Source organism: Podarcis vaucheri (assembly GCF_965113315.1).
Source record: "Podarcis vaucheri genome assembly, chromosome: 6".
Taxonomy (NCBI): Eukaryota; Metazoa; Chordata; class Lepidosauria; order Squamata; family Lacertidae; genus Podarcis; species Podarcis vaucheri.
The window spans coordinates 25,453,418-25,478,084 of NC_138764.1; the positions used below are offsets into that span (position 1 = coordinate 25,453,418).

Consider the following 24,667-nt stretch of genomic DNA (forward strand, 5'->3'; position numbering starts at 1 on the left):
GAATTGATGCATGGCATCTTTCTTCACACAAAGACTTAATGTGTTGTAAATTAATTATCTGCAATGAATACAGGGTCAGTGGACCTTGGAATGAGGGGGATGCAGTGCTAAAGCATTCCGTTACCTCCCACCACTTCACAGATCTTACTACGTCTTCTATAAATATGACTGCAAGGCCCACTTTCTGCAGGAGCTGTTAGCAAAGACTGTTAATGCTCATCTAAGGATGGGTATGGAAGGGCATGCATGCGTTACCATAAATTTGCTGCCCAAATGTTTTGCTTAGAATCTTTGCTTAGTATTTGAGATCTAAGGGTGGCATTCATTGTTTGCAATTCTCAGGATAAAGGTAAAGGGAACCCTGACCGTTAGGTCCAGTCACAGACGACTCTGGAGTTGCGGCGCTCATCTCACTTTATTGGCCAAGGGAGCCAGCGTACAGCTTCCGGGTCATGTAGCCTGCATGACTAAGCCGCTTCTGGCAAAACCAGAGCAGTGCACGGAAATTCCGTTTACCTTCCTGCCAGAGCAGTACGTACCTATTTATCTACTTGCACTTTGACGTGCTTTCAAACTGCTAGGTTGGCAGGAGCAGGGACCGAGCAACGGGAGCTCACCCCGTCGTGGGGATTCGAACTGCCGACCTTCTGATCAGCAAGCCCTAGGCTCTGTGGTTTAGATCACAGCGCCACCCGCGTCCCAGTCAATTCTCAGGATAGACCCATTGAAATCAATCTGTTTATTTTCATTGGTCTACTCACCCTAAGGCTGCAATCTTATTTTTATGGAATGCACATGGAAACACCCATAGACTGTAATAAAAGTAAATTGCAATCTGTGGCCCTGATCAAACTTCGTGTGTATACAAGAACCACTTACTCGAAAGGCTACTGATCAAACATTCAGTAGAGAGACAAGGGGAGCATTAAACCCAACTCCTACTCCCCATCTTGAACACCTGATCTGCATTGCTATGAATATTTCGCTGGGGTTGCATAGATCGCCCCTGGAGACTGCACACACAGCACTTATTTGCGCATATGACTTTGCATTCAGCTAGGATTGCATGTGCAACTTCCTGTGTCTGCACAAGCATGAGATATCTCCTAGATTGATCGATGTGTATCTTCAGAAGTAATGTCTCCTTGTATTTAGTTTATTGTATATTTAAATGATTAAAACACTGATTTTTCACTAAAGGCAGAATTTGACATTACAGCAAACCTGAGTGAGTGTGGGGAGATTGAGGGGAGGGGCTGCAGCAAGAAAAGTGATGGTAGGTGGGAGAGTTAAATACTCCTCTTCCTGAGACCACTTTGCATTTTAAATACATATATGAGATGCCTTGAATTACTAAAGCTGCAAACCTGTACAAATGGTCTGCTTAAATCCCATTTAGGTCAGTTTAGTTCTTCATGCACAGGATTGCAATGTGAGCAAAGAGGAAAGCGGCAAAGAAACTCTTCACTTTTTTATTTTTATTTTTGCCAAAGCAAAAGAAATGGACGGTTGTTGGAGCATTACGGTGTGCAGAAGCGCTACAGAGATAAATGAACTCTCAGCCGTGAACACCTTGATTAAAAAGCTTGAGTTTGCTAACTTCCGAAGTTCTCATTTAAAAAAATAAATAAAACCAAGATGGAGAGGAAACTGCCATTATTTCTCTAGAATTGCTTAGCTATTAGTAGCTATAGAAACAAGGTTACTAGGTAGTAAAGACGAGCTCTCCACAAAACACAATATTACTTAGATTTGAGAATAAGAAAGAGAAACAAGCCACCGTACTCAATTAAATGATTTTTTTCTCTCATGATGAATTGACAGGTCAGGGGAGATGGGCCTAGGATTGTAGATTCAGTGCTGGAAAACCATTCAGTCCTGTGCTGCTTTATTAGATTTGATTTTTTGCTAAACTGATGTCTGTTGTGTCCCTGTGCTTTGGGAAGCTGAAGAATAACAGGAACTGGGGCTCCAGGCACGCATGCCATTTTTAATACTACACCTTAGATCCAGCACAGCAGGCATGGGGCAGACAGGGCAGCATGTGGAGCCGGCTCTTCCGTTAGTGCCCTCACTTGCTTGCCCTGGCTGCCACCACCAGCCCAACTCTGGTGGGGTTCTTCAAAGCTCTTGTCCACACCCTCCCCATGCCCCGCTCTGAGGAAGAGGGTCATTCCTCAGAATGAGGGGTTCTGGGTGAGGTGTCCCCAAGAGAGTGTCTCCACCAGCACACTTTTCTGCTCTGTGCGTGGAAGAGAACTGAACATGTGTGGTGTGCACACAGCTGCTCTAGGGGCCAGGCCTTGCACGCAGGCCCCTGCCTCTGTCCGACCATGAATATGGGTGTGGCGTTTGCCCTCCTAGGTGACATCATGCTGGGTCATAAGGAAAGGGTTAAATGAGTGTGAAGTGATTGGCCAGTGGGAACCCAAGGGGAGGAGTTAGAGTTGGAGTTGTTGGGAAGTCAGCTGGGAGTTGGAGAAGGAAGAGGGAAGAGAAGTCTGTGGGTTGGTCGAGTTGTGTTGTGAGAGAGTGAGAGAAACTGATAGGAGGATTCAGCTAGATAATCAGTTAGCAGTTATTAGGAAAGGTATAGGCCGGTGTAATAGGTATGAGTTACTCGTGCGTAAGCTGGTGCCTTTCTCGGTTAATTTGCCTTGTTAAACCTTTCTGACTGCACAGCCCCTTCTCATCGTGGCTGCCTCAGTCACTGGCAGAATCCGTCAGTGGGCGTTTCTTGAACCTCTTCCAACATAAAAGTTGTTTGACAACCAGTCTCCTCCTCCTCTCACTGCGCGGGAGTCTTCTGCGCAGGGAAGGCGTGGGTAGCGGAGGACCTGGGCTCTCCTCACTGATGTCCAGTGAAGAGTCCTGGAGCCCTCTCTCCAATTCCCCCGTCTGCCCCCCTTTATCCCTGGTGTTGCGCTGATTGGCTTCCCCCTCTACTGAGCTGTTTCTCCCCCTGCTGCTGGGTCCTTCGCCAGCATCATCTGGGAGCCTCCCCTTCACCTCTCCCTCTGATATCAGTTCCCTGACATCCGGTAAAGAAACTAAGATTAAGAAACTGACAAGAAAAATTATCTGAAACCATAAACTTGTTCAGGCTTATAAAATAAACTTGATTATTAGTTTTAATGTTAACAACTGTCTGGACTCTGTGTGTACCCGAGAGAAACGGGTTGGTGGCAGCGAGGAGGCAATCACCGTGGTGGCACAGGGATCAATAGACCGTCAAACGTCCAGGGACCCTGTGTGATCGCCACAATAGGGTTTGCATGTTTGGGCAAACATCTGAACGACGTGCACCCGGCTTCTACATTATGTGTAATTTTCAAAACAGTCCACGCAAAAATCTGCAAATCGTTAATTTTTTCCTAAGACTTTGGTTTTATTCTTATTCAGTTTAAACCCTGCAACTTGTCCAAACTCTTGAATTATCTTCAGTGCTTTGATTGCACTGATCTCAGGGTCCTGTATAGTCAATACCAAATCATCAGCAAAGGCTTTTAACTTATATTGTTTAGTTCCCACTACTATGCCTTTAACTTCCTCATCTTTCCTTATCATATTCAGCAGCACCTCCAGGACAGAAATAAAAAGCAGGGGGGGGAGTGGGCACCCTTGCCTGGTTCCCTTCTCAGCATGTATTTTTTTTTTAAGGTTTTTGAATTCATTGGTTTGTATTCAGTGCAGCACTAAGGAGATGGTTGCATCAGTGCAAGCATGTCTCCTTTCCCAACAGAAAAATCTCTCCCTGTGTGGGGCTTCTCTCAACCCTCCGGAGCAGATTTAGGGAGGGTGGTATAACAGTGTTTGCCATCCTACATTTGTAGATAGCACTTTACTAATCTGTTGTTGGGGTTCCAGATTTATTGGCTCAGCATTAAAAAGAAGTGCTGTATTTGACGATGACTCCAATTAAACATTAATAAGATGTGAAATTGTGCTACAAGTCAATGTTTCTTGAGGTACAGCCACATAGGAATGACGTCTGGGGTCTGTTTCTATTGAGTGTTGAATGATGTTGTCTTCATTTTGGGAAGGGGTTGCGCTGGAATGAAGCCTGTTTCACTCTCCTTGACAAAAGGCCCTGCCACTTGTAAATCTGTTCTCTCCCAGTCCAGTTGTTAGTGTCAAAGTCTGTCAGATCAGCAGGACATTAAAATTATACAACTACAGTAGGAAGCGAGTGCCCCTAATTCCCAGCTCGTGCATCGCAAGCGATAAATAAATAAAGCAACTATTTCTAATTTCTAATGAAAGTTCTACCAAAACCTTTTCATCTTGGATTCCTTCTGGCAGATTATATCATTTTACCTGTTTGGTGGAGCTTAATCGCAGGGATTTGTTTTATTACTAGCTAGATGCCCACTATATGGTGAGGATGCTCACGCATTGTCCAATTTGATGTTGCTATCTTGGCACTTTCAAGCATGGGAGTGATCTCACAGCAGCCCTTAACTGCACTGAGAGAGCCTTTTTCTTCCTGATTTTTCTGGTGAGCTGTAAAATTTAGAGTCTCTATCAGTGAATAATCACACTCAGCCATACATCAATTATTACCCTTTCCTTCCTTATGACAAGGTAAGTGGAATGGCTGGTATGTTATTTCATCCCTGGCCCCAGCTCAGTGCCAGACTTACGTATCGGCTAAGTAGGCTGAAGCCTAGGGCCTCTAAATCTAGGGGGCCTCCCCAGTGCCACAGTCTCCCCTCTCCCAAAATTGCAAACCCAAGACTTCATGCAAGGGCAGGGCAACTCAGGCCCAACAACTATGAGACTCAGGGCTAGCCAGTGGGGCCCAATTTGAAGTAGTGGTTTTCTGTAGGGCCAAAGTCTGCAAAATCATATAGATATAAATAAAATCCATCTAGATTGCCCTGATACGGGGGCCCAGTTTGGCCAAATTGCTCCAATTGCCTTAAGGCCAGCCCTGATGAGACTCATCAGAGGCAGCTACAGTTGCAAATGGAAACAAAATATCTGTGAAAGGAAGAGGAGCAGGTTTGCTCAAGTGTGTTGCAAGTAGAAATGGTTTTTGTAACGAAGCAAGAGTAGTAGTTGCTCCAACTAACAAATAAAAAAGTTTTGAGAATTTACATGCTACATTAATTCATTGAGAAGGGGATTGTAAGAAAAACACTGGGTCCTAATTAGAATAACAGAGTGCCTGCTTTCTGGTGGGCAATTTCCTCCTTTATTTCGACACTGTGGCTGCAGACCAAATCACCTGTCAGAAGAGCTATGAGATTCAGGTGAGGGTCATATACCTTGTCAATTCCAGCAGGTATATAACAGGAAGACCCGGCCTGGCCAACTTGAAAGTGACTAACTTAGACAAACAAATTTTGATGAAGTCTTGGATGATTTTGCTATGAGGCAAAATGATGGGTTGAATGATGGGAGTGGAGACACTCCTTCGGGTATACAGGGCCTAGGCCATTTAGGCCTTTAAAGGTCAGCACCAACACTTTGAATTGTGCTTGAAAACGTACTGTGAGCCAATGTAGGTCTTTCGGGACCGGTGTTGTATGGTCCCTGTGGCTGCTCCCAGTCTAGCTGCCTCTACTCAGATCCTTCTAACAGGTGACTAGCAAAAGTCCATACTGCATATATGGAGGGAGGGACAATAACTCAGGGGAAACTGCATAATGCACAAAAAAGTATGCATTTCCTACAATAGAGACACTGCAGGTACATAAAGTCAATCTCTAACCCCCTTCCCAACTGGCCATGTGGTCCACCCCTCAACCCCCTCCTTTCAAGAGACAATCTTCCGAGTCATCTTTGGAAAAAAGGGGTGGGGCAAATGTACACCCACTGCAAGAGTGGGAAACAACACTCTCTGACTGTGGAGGCAAAATAACACCATCCACACGCAAGAGAAAAACACCAGCTGGCTTGCGGGGAAGAAGAAGAGTTTGGATTTGATATCCCACTTTATCACTACCCAAAGGAGTCTCAAAGCGGCTAACATTCTCCTTTCCCTTCCTCCCCCACAACAAACACTCTGTGAGGTGAGTGGGGCTGAGAGACTTCAAAGAAGTGTGACTGGCCCAAGGTCACCCAGCAGCTGCATGTGGAGGAGCGGAGACGCGAACCCGGTTCCCAGATTACAAATCTACCGCTCTTAACCAATACACCACACAAGGTTTGAAAATGGATGCAACTTAAGAAAAGAAAACTTGGGAGTTGGAGAAACAAACAGCACAATGAAGACTGAGCATGCTCAGTGGGCACGGTACGCTGACATGCTGTTGGGAAGACTGGAAAACTGAATGGGGAAAGGGGAATGGAATGGAGTGTCCTGGAAAAGGGTATGGCTGAATGGCTAGAATCCTAAAGAGAAGCACTCCATACTCCATAGCAGTTTGTCGCAGATTCCATTTGTAAACACCCATGGACACCTGCATCCACAGGGGCTGAAGTCATGTGAACCTCCTGATCCGCATCAATCTCCCTTGCTGGATCACAGCAATTATGCACATGTGTAAGCTGATTTATGATATACCTCTTGGGAATGAAGGAAATTTAATAAATGTGTTGAGGATGTTTGGAAAAAATCCTTTTGTTCTTTTTATATTTTAAAGCAGAATTGGGAGGTTCAAAATCACGAACTTTTCATTGCAAATATAAAATAACGTGCCCACACGTGTCAGGAGCAGTTAAATCTCTAAAATCAGCTCTTACTTTTGAATCAGCTATTTTACACGGCTGCATCAATGCAAGGACATTTTATTATCCACAGATTTCATTCCAGTCCAGTCATTGTGGTTTACTGGAAGCTCTACAAAAAATGAGGAGTAACAGCTGGAATGCTACTGGTGGACATCTCATGCTGGGAATGATCAATTGCACCATAAAGGGTTTTTTAAGTATTCTGTTCTGGCTGTACAGGAGATGGACATCAACTTTTAGTGGTTTTTCACTTCCTGAAAGTCTTGCATACTTGAACTCTTCCATGTGGCAAAACTACGTGCAAAGCAAGAAAAAGATGATTGACAGTCTATCAACACGGATATAAATAAATTTCATAGTATATACAAATAAATTATTTTTGCAGTCTTCTATAGAAAGAAGTGTGCTTTGGAAAGGCAAATATTAACTGATATTCAGCATACGGTATTTTTTCTAGCTGGAATTGTTGAATATGTATTAATGTTGATTTTGATTAATGTTAGAAAAGACCTTTGTTAAAACTCATCACACAGTTGAACACAGTTTTCAAAAGTGAGGGGTCCATACTGGATAGTTGTTTTAAAGGCCCGGGTGGACAGAAAGGTATTCACTTGATGCTGAAGGCGTTGGAAGTTTGGGCGCAACTCAGCCTGCTGAGACGGGTTTGCATGGGTTAAGAGAGAGAGACAAACTAGGGACCTCCAGATTCTATCCATGTAACTTCATGGCTATGCCAACTACTCTCTATCTCATTGATGTTTAGACTCACAGTCTTTCTCTGGATCTCTACCAGACTACCAGACTTTTAGAAGACTTCTGAAGGCAGCCCTGTTTAGGGAAGCTTTTAATGTTTAATAGACTTTTGTATTTTAATATTCTGTTGGAAGCCGCCCCAAGTGGCTGGGGAAACCCAGCCAGATGGGCAGGGGTATGAATAAATTTATTATTATTATTATTATTATTATTATTATTATTATTATTATTCTCAAGGTGATATGTCATCTTGCATCTATCTTCTGAGAACAAAGAAGAAAGCATTGTTTCTTTGTTTCTCCAACTGGTTAGTTAACTACGACTGTTCATACCCTCCAACATTTTCCCGATGAAAATAGGGATGGCCTAAGGAAAAGCAGGATATATTGGGATCAAATCAGAAACCAGGATGGCCTCTGTAAATCTGGGACTTTGCGGGTCTGCTCTTTCCTATCAAGAATGTACTTCTTTTAATAAACTTTACCTTCTTATGCCATGCCAAGTCTCAGTCTGAATGCCATTCAACTCAAGTTGTCCTCAAAACAAGGATTCGTTTAGCTAAAGTTATGCTGCTGCATAAAAGCCCTATATGCAATCAGAAGAGACCACATAGATGGCACCAGGCACACTGCCCTGAGCACACTGTTGCATAATCGGAGTGCTTGTTGTTGTTTAGTTGTTTAGTCGTGTCTGACTCTTCGTGACCCCATGGACCAGAGCATGCCAGGCACTCCTGTCTTCCACGGCCTCCCGCAGTTTGGTCAAACTAATATTGGTAGCTTCGAGAATACTGTCCAACCATCTCGCCCTCTGTCATCCCCTTCTCCTTGTGCCCTCAATCTTTCCCAACATCAGGGTCTTTTCCAGGGAGTCTTCTCTTCTCATGACGTGGAGTGCTACTACCTAGCTAAGGTGCTCTAAAGACATCATCTTTGGTGGAGATACCAACCACCTCTGTAATGGAGGGTCTGTCAGGGGTATTGTAGTGGGCCATCAGACTGCTTTCCAAAGTCATAGTCCTACGAATAACCACAACACATATTGGCCTGCACGAACGAGCTCAAAAGTTCAAGTTGATGTGTTTCAGAATAACCAACTATGCATGCTGCATACATTTTTTTGAAAAAGTCTATGGAATTCATGGGCCATTATTCTTTGTAGTGTTCCCCCCTCCCCCCCCATCTTTAAGATTATGGGACAAAGCCCGCACAGAGAAATTACACGCGCAAATGTTGGGAAAATGGAGTGTTTGAAATCAATTCTAATGTTAAATGCAAAGGACATCCTTGGCTCATTAAGTAAAAATATCTCATTTAATGAGCAGGTAAGCACTGGAGCACACTGAACCTTGACACAAAGCAAATTATTTAAGTGATAAATTAAATTTTATGGGGAATGTAAAAGTTAATAATACTCTGGAGTAAGGTAATAAATGCAGAGGTGTAACTAACATCACTGACTGCTTTACTTACAAACATGCCATATGTACTCAGTTACTTGCAAAGGTAATAAAAAGAAGACATGGCACAAATTTTTGGCAGTGAAGACTTGTGTCTCCTTCCCAAGCAACTTTTGTGTTTCTAGCAACATCTTTCATTTTCCCTTTTCTTCTTTACTTTTCATTCTCCCCTCCCCCCAATTTTTTTTGTCTTGTTATCATAAAAGCTAACAGTGCAATATTATACATCTATACAGAATTTATTCCAATGATGGCAGCCTTAGTTTACCTTCTGATGGTCTGATCTGGAAAGAGAATAACTGCAAGTGAGCTGCTTCTGAAATGGTCTTCAGAAGGATTACTTGGCCCAGCTGAAAAAGCCAGTGGTTCATGAGTCAGTAGAAAGCTATACACGTCAGACCTCACCTGGAGTACTGTGTCCAGTTCTGGGCACCACAGTTCAAGAAGGACACTGATAAACTGGAACGTGTCCAGAGGAGGGCAACCAAAATGGTCATAGGCCTGGAAACGATGCCTTATGAGGAATGGCTAAGGGAGCTGGGCATGTTTAGCCTGGAGAAGAGGAGGTTAAGGGGTGATATGATAGCCATGTTCAAATATATAAAAGGATGTCACATAGAGGAGGGAGAAAGGTTGTTTTCTGCTGCTCCAGAGAAGCGGACACGGAGCAATGGATCCAAACTACAAGAAAGAAGATTCCACCTAAACATTAGGAAGAACTTCCTGACAGTAAGAGCTGTTCGACAGTGGAATTTGCTGCCAAGGAGTGTGGTGGAGTCTCCTACTTTGGAGGTCTTTAAGCAGAGGCTTGACAACCATATGTCAGGAGTGCTCTGATGGTGTTTCCTGCTTGGCAGGGGGTTGGACTCGGTGGCCCTTGTGGTCTCTTCCAACTCTATGATTCTATGATTCTACGTTTCTCAGAGTTTAGAAGTGCTGGATATTGTAACACTTGTGTCATGTTGTGACATTGGGTCTGGTGAGAAGACAACCATTTTTATGATTTTTCCCCCAAACAACTAAAGAGATCTCTAGAATAGCTTTTCATGACAGGTGGTTACTGCTGGGTAGGGTTAGGAACAAATGATAGTTGGACGTAACCAGCTTGAGATTTTGCAGCTATCAGAGGAGGCATGCTGTTTGCTTATCTGCTCACGGCCTGCTCTCCCATGCTCTACTGATATATTTGTAAATAAAACAATACTGTTTAAATGTCATAAGTCTCAAGGACATCCTCATCTCAAGATACTGAGCCCGGAAGAATGTGGTTGCTGCTGCATCTGGATCATATTTGCAACCTTATCAACTGACACAAACATAATGGGAGAATGCAAAGTTCTCAGAAAGTGATACGTGACCCCTGGACTACAGTCACCATTGTTAGAAAGGAGGTGGCCGGATTGGTTCCGACTCTCACCTTTGACAAAAATGTCCAGTGCAGAAGTTCTGGAACATGATAGATATACATAATAGGTATTTCTCAACATCTGCATGCAACAGCAAAGTCACATATAGTACACAACTGAAAGTCTCCCAAGAAACCTTCTAAACAGCACTGAATTGGTAAAATTCCAGACTCCGTGATTATGTTTAAGAAAGTGCAATAAAGCAAGGAATTAAATTTTTAATAACAACACCATGGTTTCCATTTACCTCCTGACTCGAAGTTCAGGGATTGTCAAACCTGTAAATTTCAGGTTTATCCTAATACACGCATCTTTGCAAAGCCACTTTCACTAATATAATTCATTTTTATACACACTTTACCCCAGTGTATGCATTTTATGTGGGTTTACTTAATACGCATTGTTTCAGCAGGACAACTGCATTGCAAAATTTAGAGAACTGGAAAATTCAAATGGTTTCTGATGTTTGCTTTGAATATTGTTTTGGAAAGTTGGAATTAGGTAAACTCACCTTTAAATGTAAACTTAGTCAAATTTCTCCCCTGTCCCTATTTCTGATCACATTCCAGTCAAATGCAAATGCATATTATTATTTTTCCTAATGATGATTTGGCAATAAAAGTACAACTGTCCTCCCATATACCTGGAAGTAAGTCCCATTGAACCCAGCAGGGGCTCCTTCTGAATAGACATATTCACTAATTAGTGGAGTTCTCTGAGTGTTTTACTCTAAGCTAACCCTTGATATCCTAAGGACTAATCAATAAGTTTCCTTTTCTTCTTCTTAATTAGTGGTCTTGTAGTGGTATGTGTGTTTTCCCTTTTTCCTTGCCTGTGTTATTTAAAAAAAATAAAAAATCCATGTTAAAATGCACCAGCATTCAATTTCACAAGATGTTAGTGTCCAAAGATGGCAGGGGCATGGCCTCAACTGTGTGGATGATAATCGGCAGTGCCTTATTCTAAGATCTCCTGCTGGAGGACATTAAAAACCATGAGGACTAGAAACCAACTCTTCAAAAATAAACAAGATATTATGATGATTTTGCAAACAGAATCATCAAATTGAAGAGTTGGGAGGTACCCCAAGGGCCATCTAGTTCAACCCCCTGCAATCCAGTTCTTTCCTGTTCCTCGGGGAACAGATGCGCACCTGTGCAGTGATGTTTGTTGTATCACACCATGCCCATTGGCATGAATGAAATTGAGCATGACATGTCAGTAAAGGTAAAGGGACCCCTGACCATTAGGTCCAGTCGTGGCCGACTCTGGGGTTGTGGTGCTCATCTCGCTTTATTGGCTAAGGGAGCTGGTGTACAGCTTCCGGGTCATGTGGCCAGCATGACTAAGCCGCTTCTGGCAAACCAGGACAGCGCACGGAAACACCATTTACCTTCCCGCTGGAACGGTACCTATTTATCTACTTGCACTTTGACGTGCTTTTGAACTCCTAGGTTGGCAGGAGCAGGGACCGAGCAACGGGAGCTCACCCCGTCGCGGGGATTCGAACCGCCAACCTTCTGATACGAAAGTCCTAGGCTCTGTGATTTAACCCACAGCGCCACCCGCATCCCCGACATGTCAGTATATCCGTCAAAAAGCCACCACAGTTCCATAATGCAACAGCTACTGCAGTGTGAAACAAACATTAACAAGTGGGACAGAAGCACTTACACAGTATTTCTCACATCTGAATGTACCCTCCATAGAATCATAGAGTTGTAGATTTGGAAGGGACCCTGAGGGTCATCTAGTCCAACCCCCTGCAATGCAGGGATCTCAGCTAAAGCATCCATGACAGATGGCCATCCAACCTCTACTTAAAAACCTCCAAAGAAGGAGAGTCCAAAACCTCCCAAGGGAGACCGCTCCACTGTCTAATACAGTGGTTCTCAACCTGTGATTCCCCAAATGTTGTTGGACTACAACTCCCATCGTCCCTGACCACTGATCATGCTGGCTAGGAATGATGGGAGTTGTAGTCCAACAACATCTGGGGACCCACAGGTTGAGAAACACTGGTCCAATTGCTTTTGCTGTCAGCAGGTTCTTTCTGATGTTTAGTCAGAATCTACTTTCTTCTAACTAGAATCCATTGGTTTGTGTCCTACCTTCCAAAGCAAGAGAAAACAAGCTTGCTCTGTCTTCCACCTGACAGCCCTTTAGATACTTGAAGATGACTATCATGTCGCCTCTTTTCCAGGCTCCCTCAACTGTTGCTCATAAGGCTTGGTTTCCAGATCCTCAATCATCTTGGTTGCCCTACATAATGCAGGCCTGCTGTTGCCTAGACTTTTCCCCTTTCCTACTGCCTCCCTTTCTTCAGGGGGGAAAAAACCAATAGTGTTCTTAATCATGTGTAGATGAAAAGATGGAATCGCACAAGTTAGCTGTTTATATATTTCCCGAATCGCACAACCAGAGTTGTTTTACACAGCAGTCGTGTGGAAAGCATCCTGCAGAGATATGCACGCACGAGGGACCGGCAAGAAAAGGCAGCACTAGCCACATGATTTAAATTAATTAAGGCAGCACTGATGCCTCCAAAAGAGGTTGCATTAGCGTTTTGACTCTTTGCTGGGGGAAAGCTATAATTTACATGTACAATATCCTTTCACGTTGCCTATTAATTACATCTACAGTGTCTCTGTTTACAAGCAATCCATTTGAAAACATATGCTGCAATAATTAAAATGTTATTATGCTGACAGCGCCTTTCTGGAGGAACTTGTAACATCTGTATTGACCGTGATAAGCATTGATTATCTCAAGTGATATAAATATTTGGGGAGCTAATAACAATCAGGTAGGAATTCAGTTCATGCTATAGGCAGCAGAAATAAATTACAGGAAGCCTACATCAAAGCCGCCTCCTGCATAAGTTTGTTTTGATACTTAATGGCTCCCAATAAAGCACACAGAGAGAAAACTCTTTGGAGATTTAACGCATAAGGAAGTGCCTTAAGGAAACTTCCCATCCTGTTGGCATCTAGCATTTCAGTACATCTGTAGAAGCTTACATACATGGTGAAGTTAGGAAGCTGGGGTGGAAAGTAAAATTAGGACCCCCGGTAAAAAAAATACAAACAAACCCAATCCAAACTCACACAGTCATCTAAGATTTTCTTTGAATAGGGTGGGGTGTGTGATCCTAATGGCATGAAAGTATGCAGACTCAATAAGTATAGGAGAGATCAGGATTGCACCCACAACCCACTGTGAGCCAGGCATTATCTTATCTTCCTTATAACCACAGCACAGTCACAGTTTTTCCATGATGCTTGTTAACAGTTTGTACTATTCAGAAATGCACAGATTAAGCTTCTCCCACTATTATTTTGTCCTTGTTTCTTTCAGACCAATGCCCTGTGTTTTTTCCCCAAAGCAGCCAGAATGGGAAAAAGAAAAAAAGACATTGCAATCACAATAGCATGAGCTAATGCTTTGCAGACACAACAATAGCTGCTACTTGCACCTTACATAAACTACATTTAATTACCTTTGGGTTGCTTGTTTCATTCAAAAACATTCATTTACAGCTGCAAATACTTTAAAGAGACTTCTACAGTATATTGCACTGGACTCCATGATAATATGTTATATTGCTTGTTCTTCTACCACAGGGAAGTATTGTTGTTTTAATTATTTTTATTGATTTTTGTAAGAAATGGAAACTATTATAGTTTGCTTAATAGCAGTTTAAACAACCCATTTTGGTTCACTAATAAACTGAACTGAACTTTAATTTGACATTGGGACTCGTTTAGTATTATTATTATTAATATTATTATACTGTACATTAAAGAAATTGGGTGTTGGGTAGCCAGAATCTCTTGGGGAAACAACAGCAAAATGAACTGAAACATCTCATCCAGAAGTAAAAGCGGACCGTGGTTTTAACTGATAATGGTTGGCAAAGAAATCTTAAGCCTAGGAAACTGCCAGAACTTATTTAACTTAAACCAGCATAAATTACTCCCATTGAAACTGTTCAGTACTGCCAGCTGAACCATCCTAAGGCTGGCAGAGGGAAAATAAGCCTTTTAATCAGAGTTGAATTACACCACCATTTTTGCCAGAGTAAGTTATGCCCGATGGTCAGATCATGTGACCAAGCTGAACTAAGTTAGGATCCAGGGTAACTTCTACCCTGCCTGGTCCAACCCACACCCCTTCCATGGAACACCCAATTTACATGCCTAACATTTCATCTATCCCCCATATATAAGCAGATTGAGTCTTGGGTGCTTTTGATGCCTAGGGGTGATATGAAAATAACAGCCATCCCCAAGACTACCAAAGTTAGTGGGATCCAGATATATTGTTTTCCTCAATCCTGCGTCATTACACTTCATGTACACTTCATGTACATTCCAAACACTTCATGTATGGAAGTGACAGCTGGACCATAAAGAAGGCTGATCGCTGAAGAATTGATGCTTTTGAATTATGGTGCTGGAGGAGACTCTTGAGAATCCCATGGACTGCAAGAAGATCAAACCTCTCAATTCTGAAGGAAATCAGCCCTGAGTGCTCATTGGAAGGACGGATCCTGAAGCTGAGGCTCCAATACTTTGGCCACCTCATGAGAAGAGAAGACTCCCTGGAAAAGACTCTGATGTTGGGAAAGATTGAGGGCACAAGAAGAAGGGGACAGAGGGCGAGATGGTTGGACAGTGTTCTCGAAGCTACCAATATTAGTTTGACCAAACTGCAGGAGGCAGTGGAAGACAGGAGTGCCTGGCGTGCTCTGGTCCATGGGGTCACGAAGAGTCAGACACAACTAAACGACTAAACAACAACAACAAGAGCCTAGGGCTTGCCAATCAAAAGGTTGGCAGTTCGAATCCCCGCAACAGGGTGAGCTCCCATTGCTCGGTCCCAGCTCCTGCCAACCTAGCAAAGCACATCAAAGTTTGCAAGGAGATAAATAGGTACTGCTCCGGCGGGAAGGTAAACAGCGTTTCCATGCGGTGCTCTGGTTTACCAGAAGTGGCCTTTTCATGCTGGCCAAATGACGCGGAAGCTGCCTGCGGACAAACGCCGGCTCCCTCGGCCAGTAAAGCGAGATGAGCACCGCATCCCCAGAGTCGTCCGTGACTGGACCTAACAGTCAGGGGTCCCTTTACCTTTGCCTTTAAGAGGAAGGAAAGAATGTTTGCTTGAGTGCGAGGAGAACCCTCTGCATGAGTTTAGAGTGAGGCAACCACCCCAGGCAGCTCATAAAAGCATTGTGGGGGGGGGAGAAGTTAGCTATTTATTTTATTACGTGGCATTTTTACTGCCAGGGAGCAAAAAAAAGTGCTTGTGGGATTTCAGCAATTCTATGCCAGGCAATGTATGACATTGGTTGGTGGGTAGCATTTCCTAGTATTCAGAACAACGCAAGTCATTTCAAAGCTGCCCTAAAATGTTATCACGACAAGATAGATTCACATTACAGTGGTGCCTCGCAAGACGAAAAGAATCCGTTCTGTGATTCTCTTCGTCTAGCGGTTTTTTCGTCTTGCGAAGCAAGCCCATTGACGGATTAGCGGATTAGCGGCTTTTAGCGGCTTATCTGCTGATCGGATCAGCTGATAAGCGGCTTAGCGGCTTATAAAAAGGGGGAAAGGGGGGGAAAACCAGCAGGAACTCGCAAGACATTGTCGTCTTGCAAAGCAAGCCCATAGGAAATTTGTTTTGCGAAGCACCTCCAAAACGGAAAACTCTTTCGTCTAGCGAGTTTTCCGTCTTGCGAGGCATTCGTCTTGCGGGGCACCACTGTATTATGGCTATACTTAGCATTCATGGAATTTGCTCTACTGTGCTAGTTACCAGCTCCCAACCTGAGCATTTTATTGCTATTGGGAGAGGGTCTGTTTTGAAAAGTGGGATCTGGAGCCTTGCCCCTCTTGGCTGAGAAAAAATAGCAGGGAGGGGGCAGCTGGCAGGGCCAGGAAGGTTATTAATGCTGCCATGAAGGAGAAATGATTTTGCACAGAAGCATTTAGCCCAGGCATTCCCCAACTCGGCCCTCCAGATGTTTTGGGACTACAATTACCATCATCCTTGACCACTGGTCCTGTTAGCTAGAGATGATGGGAGTTGTAGTCCCAAAACATCTGGAGGGCCGAGTTGGGGGATGCCTGATTTAGCCCAAGAAACAAAATGAATGAAAACAAGTTATGGCAACCCTAAATCTTACCACCTAAGATCTTTCCACCTGGATAAAAGAACCACTGTGGTTGGGCAGTTAGAGTTGGGGACGGGGACTGCAGAGTTCCAAGTTCAAATCCCAAGCCAGCCATGCAGCTCAATGGGTGACCTTGGGTCAGTTGCCATCTCCCAGCCTAATCTACCTTACAAGGTTGTTGTGATGACAAAATGAGTGGGAACCATGTGCCTTGGAAGAAACATAGGAAATACAAGACAATTTTTAAAATGCCGTTTGTTGAAGTGTTCCTCTTCTCTAGCCCCTCCAAAATACACGGTATACATCCTGGAAGCTTGTACAACATTTTAAGACATTTCAGAACAACTCTTGTTTAGATAATTTCTAACAATATTTTTGTAAGCAGTCAAACTGATTGAAAAGGTCTGATTGAAAAAGAAAAAGAAAGGAAAACTGTGGTAAATGCCCCAAAACAAAAGAGAGAGAAAATAAGGGGGGAGTGAAAATTGAAAATTAAAGAAAGTGTAACAGGCTGTTCTAGTGACCTTGATGTAAAATAATCCATTTAGCTGCCAGCAGCTTTCCTGCTATTCATTCTCATAGTCTGTGGGTAACTGTGGCAGAAGGAAATCTGTGAAAACATAATTATCTCTTTGTCCCTCTTTTTAAAATAATGATGATGGTGATAAAAAAAAAATGAGGGCACTTGGACCATTGCATTGCAAAACCTCTTTGCATTGTCACTGTAAAAAGAAGCATAATTTGTACACAAGGATAAATTTTTCATGTTTCTATCAAACATTAATAATAAAGGTTTTAATATTTATTGTTACCCGTGGCCAAAGACTCTGAGTTCCCGCTCCAGTCGGGTTGACACTTCGAAATAGGGATTGCCTTTGGGTATGACTGATTGGATGGTGTTCATGATAGGGATTCCCCTTCGGAATATCACACTGGTCCTCAGTTCTGCTTAATCTTCTTAATATTCACTTTTACATATTCATCTGTAATCAGCCTTTATCTGGAATTCTAATGTGTTCTCAATTTATTTTTCCTCTTTGTTTTAATGCTGGCACAATCCACTCTGGAGAAACACACACCCCCAATCTTCGTCAGGGCTTGTTCTATCTTCATATTAAAATGACCCTCCGTGCTGCATTGATTCCACAGGGCTGTGTTTCTCCACGCTGAAAACTATCACCAAAGTTTCACTTCGTTCCAAAGCACATAAAGGCTTTTTCTGTGGTATTCAAAGGTGGATTGTTGTTTTTCTAAAGCCTGAGCAGTTGTTTTGACCACCACAGGGTGTACTACGAGATTTTGGCATCCTCCCCCATGGTGGCCAAGCAACTGTTCAAAGTAACAGGAAAGATACAGTGCCAGAGGGAGGATGGCTCAGGGGAATTAAGATAGGCTGCGACTTTGACCTCCAGGTCATTGTTCTGAAAAGGACCCAGGAAATGGAGAGATCAAAAGTTACAGCCATCTGACAGCTGGTGCTCTAGCTCAAAAACATTGCATGTTCTGTAGGATAGTATCGGGTCATTTCCACCCCTGCATTTATCTTTTCAATTTTCCAAATGAAATACATGCAACACCAACAAATATTTTAAATGTTCAGAAATATATTGTGGTTGAATCTGCATAGCTCTGCAATTGTTCCCAAGTTAGTTCCCAGGCCCAATTCAAACTGCTGGTTTTGACCTATAAAGCCTTAAACGGCTGAGAACCGCAACACCTCAAGGACCACCCCTCCCCATATGAATCTTTTGACTACTACTACTACTGCTTCTACTAATAATAATACTTTTTTATTTATACTCTGCCGATCTGGCTGGGTTGCCCCGGCTGCAATGGGCAGTTTCCAGCACATATAAAAACATAAAAAATATCAAACATTTTTCAAAATTGCCTTAAAAGCTTTGTAAACTATTAACAAATCTTTTGCACACAGAATTTTTGTCAGTTGAATTGAGGGAGGGATAGGCTTGCCATATTCCTGCCAAATTTCTGACACCCCCAAAGTTGTGGAGCTTTTTTATAGAAAGCCACCAAATTTTTTGAGACCGGTCTCCTGTTAGCAGCAGAAAACAGCTCCTGCCTCAGAGAGCCCCACACCCAGCCTGAGGCAGTGCATGAAGGCCTTGCTGGAGCAGTGATGCCAGAGGCCAGATGGAGGTGTGAAGGTAGGAAGGAGACCCAGTGTGGTTTAGTGGGTAAGAGCGGTAGTCTCGTAATCTGGGGAACCGGGTTCACTTCCCTGCTCCTCCGCATGCAGCTGCTGGGTGACCTTGGGCTAGTCACACTTCTTTGAAGTCTCTCAGCCTCACTCACCTCACAGAGTGTTTTTTGTGGGGGAGGAAGGGATAGGAGAATGTTAGCTGCTTTGAGACTCCTTCGGGTAGTGATAAAGCGGGATATCAAATCCAAACTCCTCCTCCACTCCTCCTCCAGGGGTGAAGAACTGAAGAGACATTCAAGGAGGGGAGACAACCCCTTCACCACCTACCCCAGGCGCCCAGAGAGAGAGAGAGAGGTGCCCAAGAAAGGGAGGCGTTCCATGCCCATCATAGGCCCTCCCCACAATGAACTTTGCCTCACCCATGCCTGCATGCATCCATCACTTTCTCTTCCCTCAAATGGTGGTGGCAGCAGTATGGTGGGCAGGGCCAGAGCAGTGGACCAAGTGGACGTGCTGGGAGGTGGAGGATGGGGCCGAAAGCTAACAGTGGCCAGAGCAGGACAGAAAGCCTCAGTGGACCACAAACAAAAACCCCCAGAAAACCGGGGGGGACAACCCTGGTTGCCATATGTGCGAGAAATTCTAGACATTTCTTAAAATTCAAAATTTTCCCCCGGTCACCATTTTTGGCATCCGGTTTCCGTACAGTTCCAGAATTTTCCAGACGTATGGCAAAACTAGGGAGGGAGCTGTAAGGTGTAGGGTTCAAATTGTCATTGCACAGAAAAATATGCGATGTCTGCAGGCTTGCCAATTATATTTCCAGCTCTGGGGATAAAGACCTTCCCAGAAATCATGCTCAACGTTATTCATCGCCTATGGTAAGAATTCATTCATTTTGGTGATGTGACTCAGGGACTATAATCTGTATCCCAATGCACAATTACTCTTGACCAGCTAATACGCTTCATCAGTTCATGGATACATAACGCTATGTGAGTGAATTGATAAAGTTAACTTTTCCATCTTGGCAGTTAACCAGATCATGATCAACTCTTCTTTCCCATTCAGCATCGCCATTAATTTGCCACGGTGATCTCAGTCACTGTTCATATATTCATTAATAAAGAACCTATCTGCCCTTCTGTCGTTGCAGATATGTATCTCATGAATGTATGGATCATCCCTAGATCAATAGCTTGTCATATTAAAACTGATTTCATTTTAAGGAAGTTTATATATTTTCACTGCGCTGAAAATATGAACAGAATATGGTTGCCTGTGAGCTTATGCTGATGGTATATGGTTTTTAGGGATCAAGTGTGAAGAGCACGTTCTACATATCAAAGACATTTGTGTGAAACAAATGCTGGATTTGACACTAGAGTGGTACCTCAGGTTACAGACGCTTCAGATTACAGACTCCGCTAACCCAGAAATAATACCTCGGGTTAAGAACTTTGCTTCAGGATGAGAACAGAAATCGTGCGGCGGCAGCAGCAGGAGACCCCATTAGCTAAAGTGGTGCTTCAGGTTAAGAACAGTTTCAGGTTAAGAATGGACCTCCAGAACGAATTAAGTTCTTAACCCAAGGTACCACTGTATAGGTTTTTGGCGTATAGCTGTCAACCGTCCCTTATTTGGCGGGAAAGTCCCTTATCCCAGCGCCATGTCCTGCTGCTGTCCCTTATTAATGATGTCCCTTAAATTTCCTGGGTTTCAAAGGAAGGAGCTCCTCTCCCTCCCTGACTGCTGGCCAGAGAGGAGGGAGGCTCCAACTGTGTTGCTTGGCTGCATTGCTCACCCAATAAGGAGTCAAAGAATGACTGGGGGATGGGGCTTGCATGCCTTGTGCCGATCTAATCGGCCGCATTGCCTGGGGACTCGCCTTTGCTCAGCGCTTCAAGCGAAGAGGTGACAGTGGTTTTTCTTGCTGCGTTCCCCTTGCCAGGTTGCTGCGTTGTGGGAACCACCACTTGAGGCTTTGTTTGGCTGCTGGCTGGGCTTTCTGCCTTTGGCTTGGAGGGTCTCAGAAGTTGAACATACCTGTGCTGGGAAAATCCCTTATTTTGGCTGCTGGTCCCTTATTTTCAAATCTGTAAGTTGACAGCTATGGTTTTTGGTCTGCTCCAAAAGAGATCTGTTTATATTATTATTAGAGACTCTATATTCTCAGGTTCCCCACACTTAGAAGGGATATAAATGCATATTTTAAAGGCTGGGAGTTTGCCTGGATTCTTATAGTAGATAGGTAGCCGTGTTGGTCTGCCATAGTCAAAATAAAAATTCCTTCCAGTAGCACCTTAAAGACCAACTAAGTTAGTTCTTGGTATGAGCTTTCGTGTGCATCTGAAGAAGTGTGCATGCACACGAAAGCTCATACCAAGAACTAACTTAGTTGGTCTTTAAGGTGCTACTGGAAGGAATTTTTATTTTGGATTCTTATAGTCCTTATTAGCTCCTGTCTGATTGCCAGATCCAACAGGTATATCCCCTAGGCAAACTCATAAAGGAAGTACGGTCAACTTGGTGAAGATACTAAGGCACGTGTGACTGTGAATAATAGTTTATTATATTGGTATATTGTAAGATGAAGCAGTCAGGAGCTCTGGTTGTTTTTGTGTGTATGTGTGTATTTTATACATTTGTTTGTTAGCAAATAGTTGTCCGCCATGCAGATAGTTGCAATTCATGGCAAACATGAGACAAATAAGATGGCTAAAATTATAGTTTTAGATCAAGGATGGGGGACCTGCAGGCCCTCCAGGTGTTGTTGAACTACAACTTCCATCAGCCCAAATGCGCATGCCCAGTGGTCAGGGATGAAGGGAAATATAGCCCACAAACAGTTGGAGGACCACAGCTTCCCCAGACCTGTTTTATACTGATCCATTTCAGGCTAGTTTTTCTAGCTGAAGACATTTTTTTTATTGACTAATGCTAGAGATATTGTACAGCAAGATATATTAACTGCTTGGAATCATTCTGTATTACTGTTAAATAATTTGATTTAGAGATGAGAGAACAGTAAGCGGAAATATCTATCACTGTGCCATTGATCAGTATTCAGTCAGTGAACTGGATCCTGAATCCAGAGTGTTGAGAAATAGCTGGAGAGCAACTTACCTAATGACAAAGTATACTTCCTCCATTGGAAGTGATTGTAATCTAATCTTCAATACATTATCTCAGAATGCTGACATTGTGGATTGCGCCTCATGATTTATGTATCATGAAATTACGATTAGCAATAAATTAATGACCATTTAAGGCAAACAGAACCAGCTGAAAGGCTGGCTGTTGCTGTATTTAAATGTTTAGCGATAACATATTTGTATGGCTGTTAGTGATCCCTGAATATATTGCCTATGGAACAATTAAGGCAATATATGCAGAGAATATCCATTTTTCTTTTCCGATTTGTGATCATTCTGTGATCAAAAAACTCTGAATCACATCTAAGATTACTCAAAGGCTTTACTTAAGGCCCTATAGAATTACTTGTTTTTCTAGTTAACAACTCATCACTGTAAATGCCGTGTAAAGCAACACAGGTGGCGAATCCTCTTAAGAGTCAGATCAAAGAGGCCACCATGAAGTTTTAGATGTGATGCAACAGTGGTCTGAATTGTGTCTGTCACTGATCACCAAAACGCAACGTATGATGCATGATTAACATAACTATCAGTTCTCAACACATAGTGGTGAAAATTCGTTTAAACTAGAGTACATAATCACACCGTGTGATTTTCCTAGGTGTACCGCAGTTCATAAAGGCACTATTAATAATAAGCTAGGGCAGGCCTCTCTTCATCTAGGTCTGGCCCTGGTGTATACAGGAAATCCTTGGAGTGCTGTGGTTAAATAAATCATTTCGTTGTATTTTGTTTTCTATATTTTCTTCTTTATTTCTATATCAAGGCCTGGGCAGGCCGGGTCTTCCTGTTATATACCTGCTGGGATTGACAAGGCATATGACCCTCACCTGAATCTCATAGCTCTCCTGACAGGTGATTTGGTCTGCAGCCACAGTATGGAAATAAAGGAGGAGATTGCCCACCAGATAGCACTCTATTGTTCTAATTAGGACCCAGTGTTTTTCTTACAATCCCCTTCTCAATGTACAAAATCTACAAAAACAATGTACAAAAACAAAGGATTGTTTGGAGACGTGTGAGACTCTGGAATTGCTGCAGACTCTGGAATTGCTGGAGCTAAGCTGTATGGACTTGGTCAGTCCACAGGAAGTGAGACCGTGGCACACCACATGGAACACCAGAGTATAATCACTGAACAGAGACATTGGTTGGGTGGCCACCTGCCATGGATGCTTTAGCTGAGATTCCTACATTGCAGGGGGTTGGACTAGATGACCATTGGGTCCCTTCCAACTCTGCAATTTTATTATCTTTGTTGTTGTCTTTTAAGACATAGCCACTGTTCATTATGAGAGGCAACCCAGGGCTTTTTCTTGCCTCCTTGCCAGCAGCAACCAACTCTTCCCTGCAGGTTTAGCTATGGGGATAGGGGTTTTTCCAGTAATAACTATATTTGCATCATCCAGAGTGATATATGGATTTTACTAACTCAGCTTTTCAGGATGCAAAAATTATCATGTTCTGCAAATGAACAGGTAGAAAACAGTGTACCTTTGATTTTAGTAATTTAGTGATTTTAGCCCCGGAGCCTCAAACTTAACTCTCTTAGGGGGATAAAAATGTTCCGTCCAGTTGCTAAACAGCCAACGTCTGCTGTATGGTAGAGGTTTTTTTGTTGTTGTTTTCCACTCCAACCTAGGAGGATAATTCCTCTGTGTGGCTAATTAGTATTCTCTGAAAATGTCTAGAATATCGATCAGAGATTTGAGGATGCTATTGATGTACAGTAGTCAGTTACGGTTGGCTGAAAATTTCCTTTAAGGGGAATTCAGAAGAGGAAAATATATTAAAGCTTTTGTGACTTCCATTGTTATGTAAACTGACAGCTTAACTGAGAAATAAAAGGTACATCCTTTCAAATTCTTTGAGCTTTTACAATTCCCATTAAGATCAGAAGCAATCAGAGAAATTGCACTGAGATTTTTTTACAGAACGAATCCACATTCTAACCATTCGGATACCTTAAATGTTTTCTGGATACCTGGAAACATATCTGAGCACAGGATGACCCTATATATATTGGGATTTACTGATACGTTGACTAGGGAGGGGGCCCCATCTTCTTCTCCATCTCTTACAGCAAAGTATCTTGAGCCAGTGGTGTGTGCATGCATCTCCTTTGATTTTGTGCCCAAGGTGGCATGGTTCGTTGTCGTCCATCTGTCTCAGGAAACAGTGGAAGACACACCTTTGGGGTGAAGGCAAACCATTGGAGAGTTACTGCGCCACCCGTGGCTGCAGAGACCAATGCAGGAGAGACATGTTTTGTTGCAGCTGGGGCAAACAAAGGCATCCGGTTGTGCTGATGGAGGTGTGCCATGGCATTTGTCCTTCCTGAGCCCCTCCCAGTGGTCATTCCTCGCCTGGTTATTGCTGCGGATACATGACCAAGGTAACATCATGATGGACATTTTATGCATGTTTCCTTAAGAGCATGCACAACTTGTATCAAGGCAACAGGGAGGACTGGATGGGGATATAGGAAGTATATACATAGTTCCTATTCCCCACAATTGATGTCTGTGTGTATGCCTGGAGAGATTTTGAGATTAGTCTGAGATGTTTTGTTTTTTAAGTCCCCACGGTCATGAAAATTCATCAACATTTTAGTGCATTTAGAATTCCTCCTAAAATTCACCTTTAGATGTAGCTTTGACCAAGATGCGGGTGGCGCTGTGGGTTAAATCACAGAGCCTACGACTTGCCAATCAGAAGGTTGGCGGATCGAATCCCCGCGATGGGGTGAGCTCCCGTTGCTCTGTCCCTTTTCCTGCCAACCTAGCAGTTTGAAAGCACGTCAAAGTACAAGTAGATAAATAGGTACTGCTCTGGTGGGAAGGTAAATGGCATTTCCGTGCGCTGCTCTGGTTTGCCAGA

At 43.2% G+C, this 24,667-nt stretch overlaps 1 long non-coding RNA gene across 1 annotated transcript; it reads right to left on the minus strand.

Annotated features, from left to right (window-relative positions):
- Positions 1-6,719: 6,719 nt before the first annotated feature.
- LOC309534728 lies at positions 6,720-17,815 on the minus strand. Its single transcript, XR_014220842.1, has 2 exons — positions 17,284-17,815; positions 6,720-6,972 (listed from the first exon to the last, which is right to left on the minus strand). It is a non-coding gene; the product is annotated as an uncharacterized lncRNA (long non-coding RNA).
- Between the last annotated feature and the right edge of the window lie 6,852 nt (positions 17,816-24,667).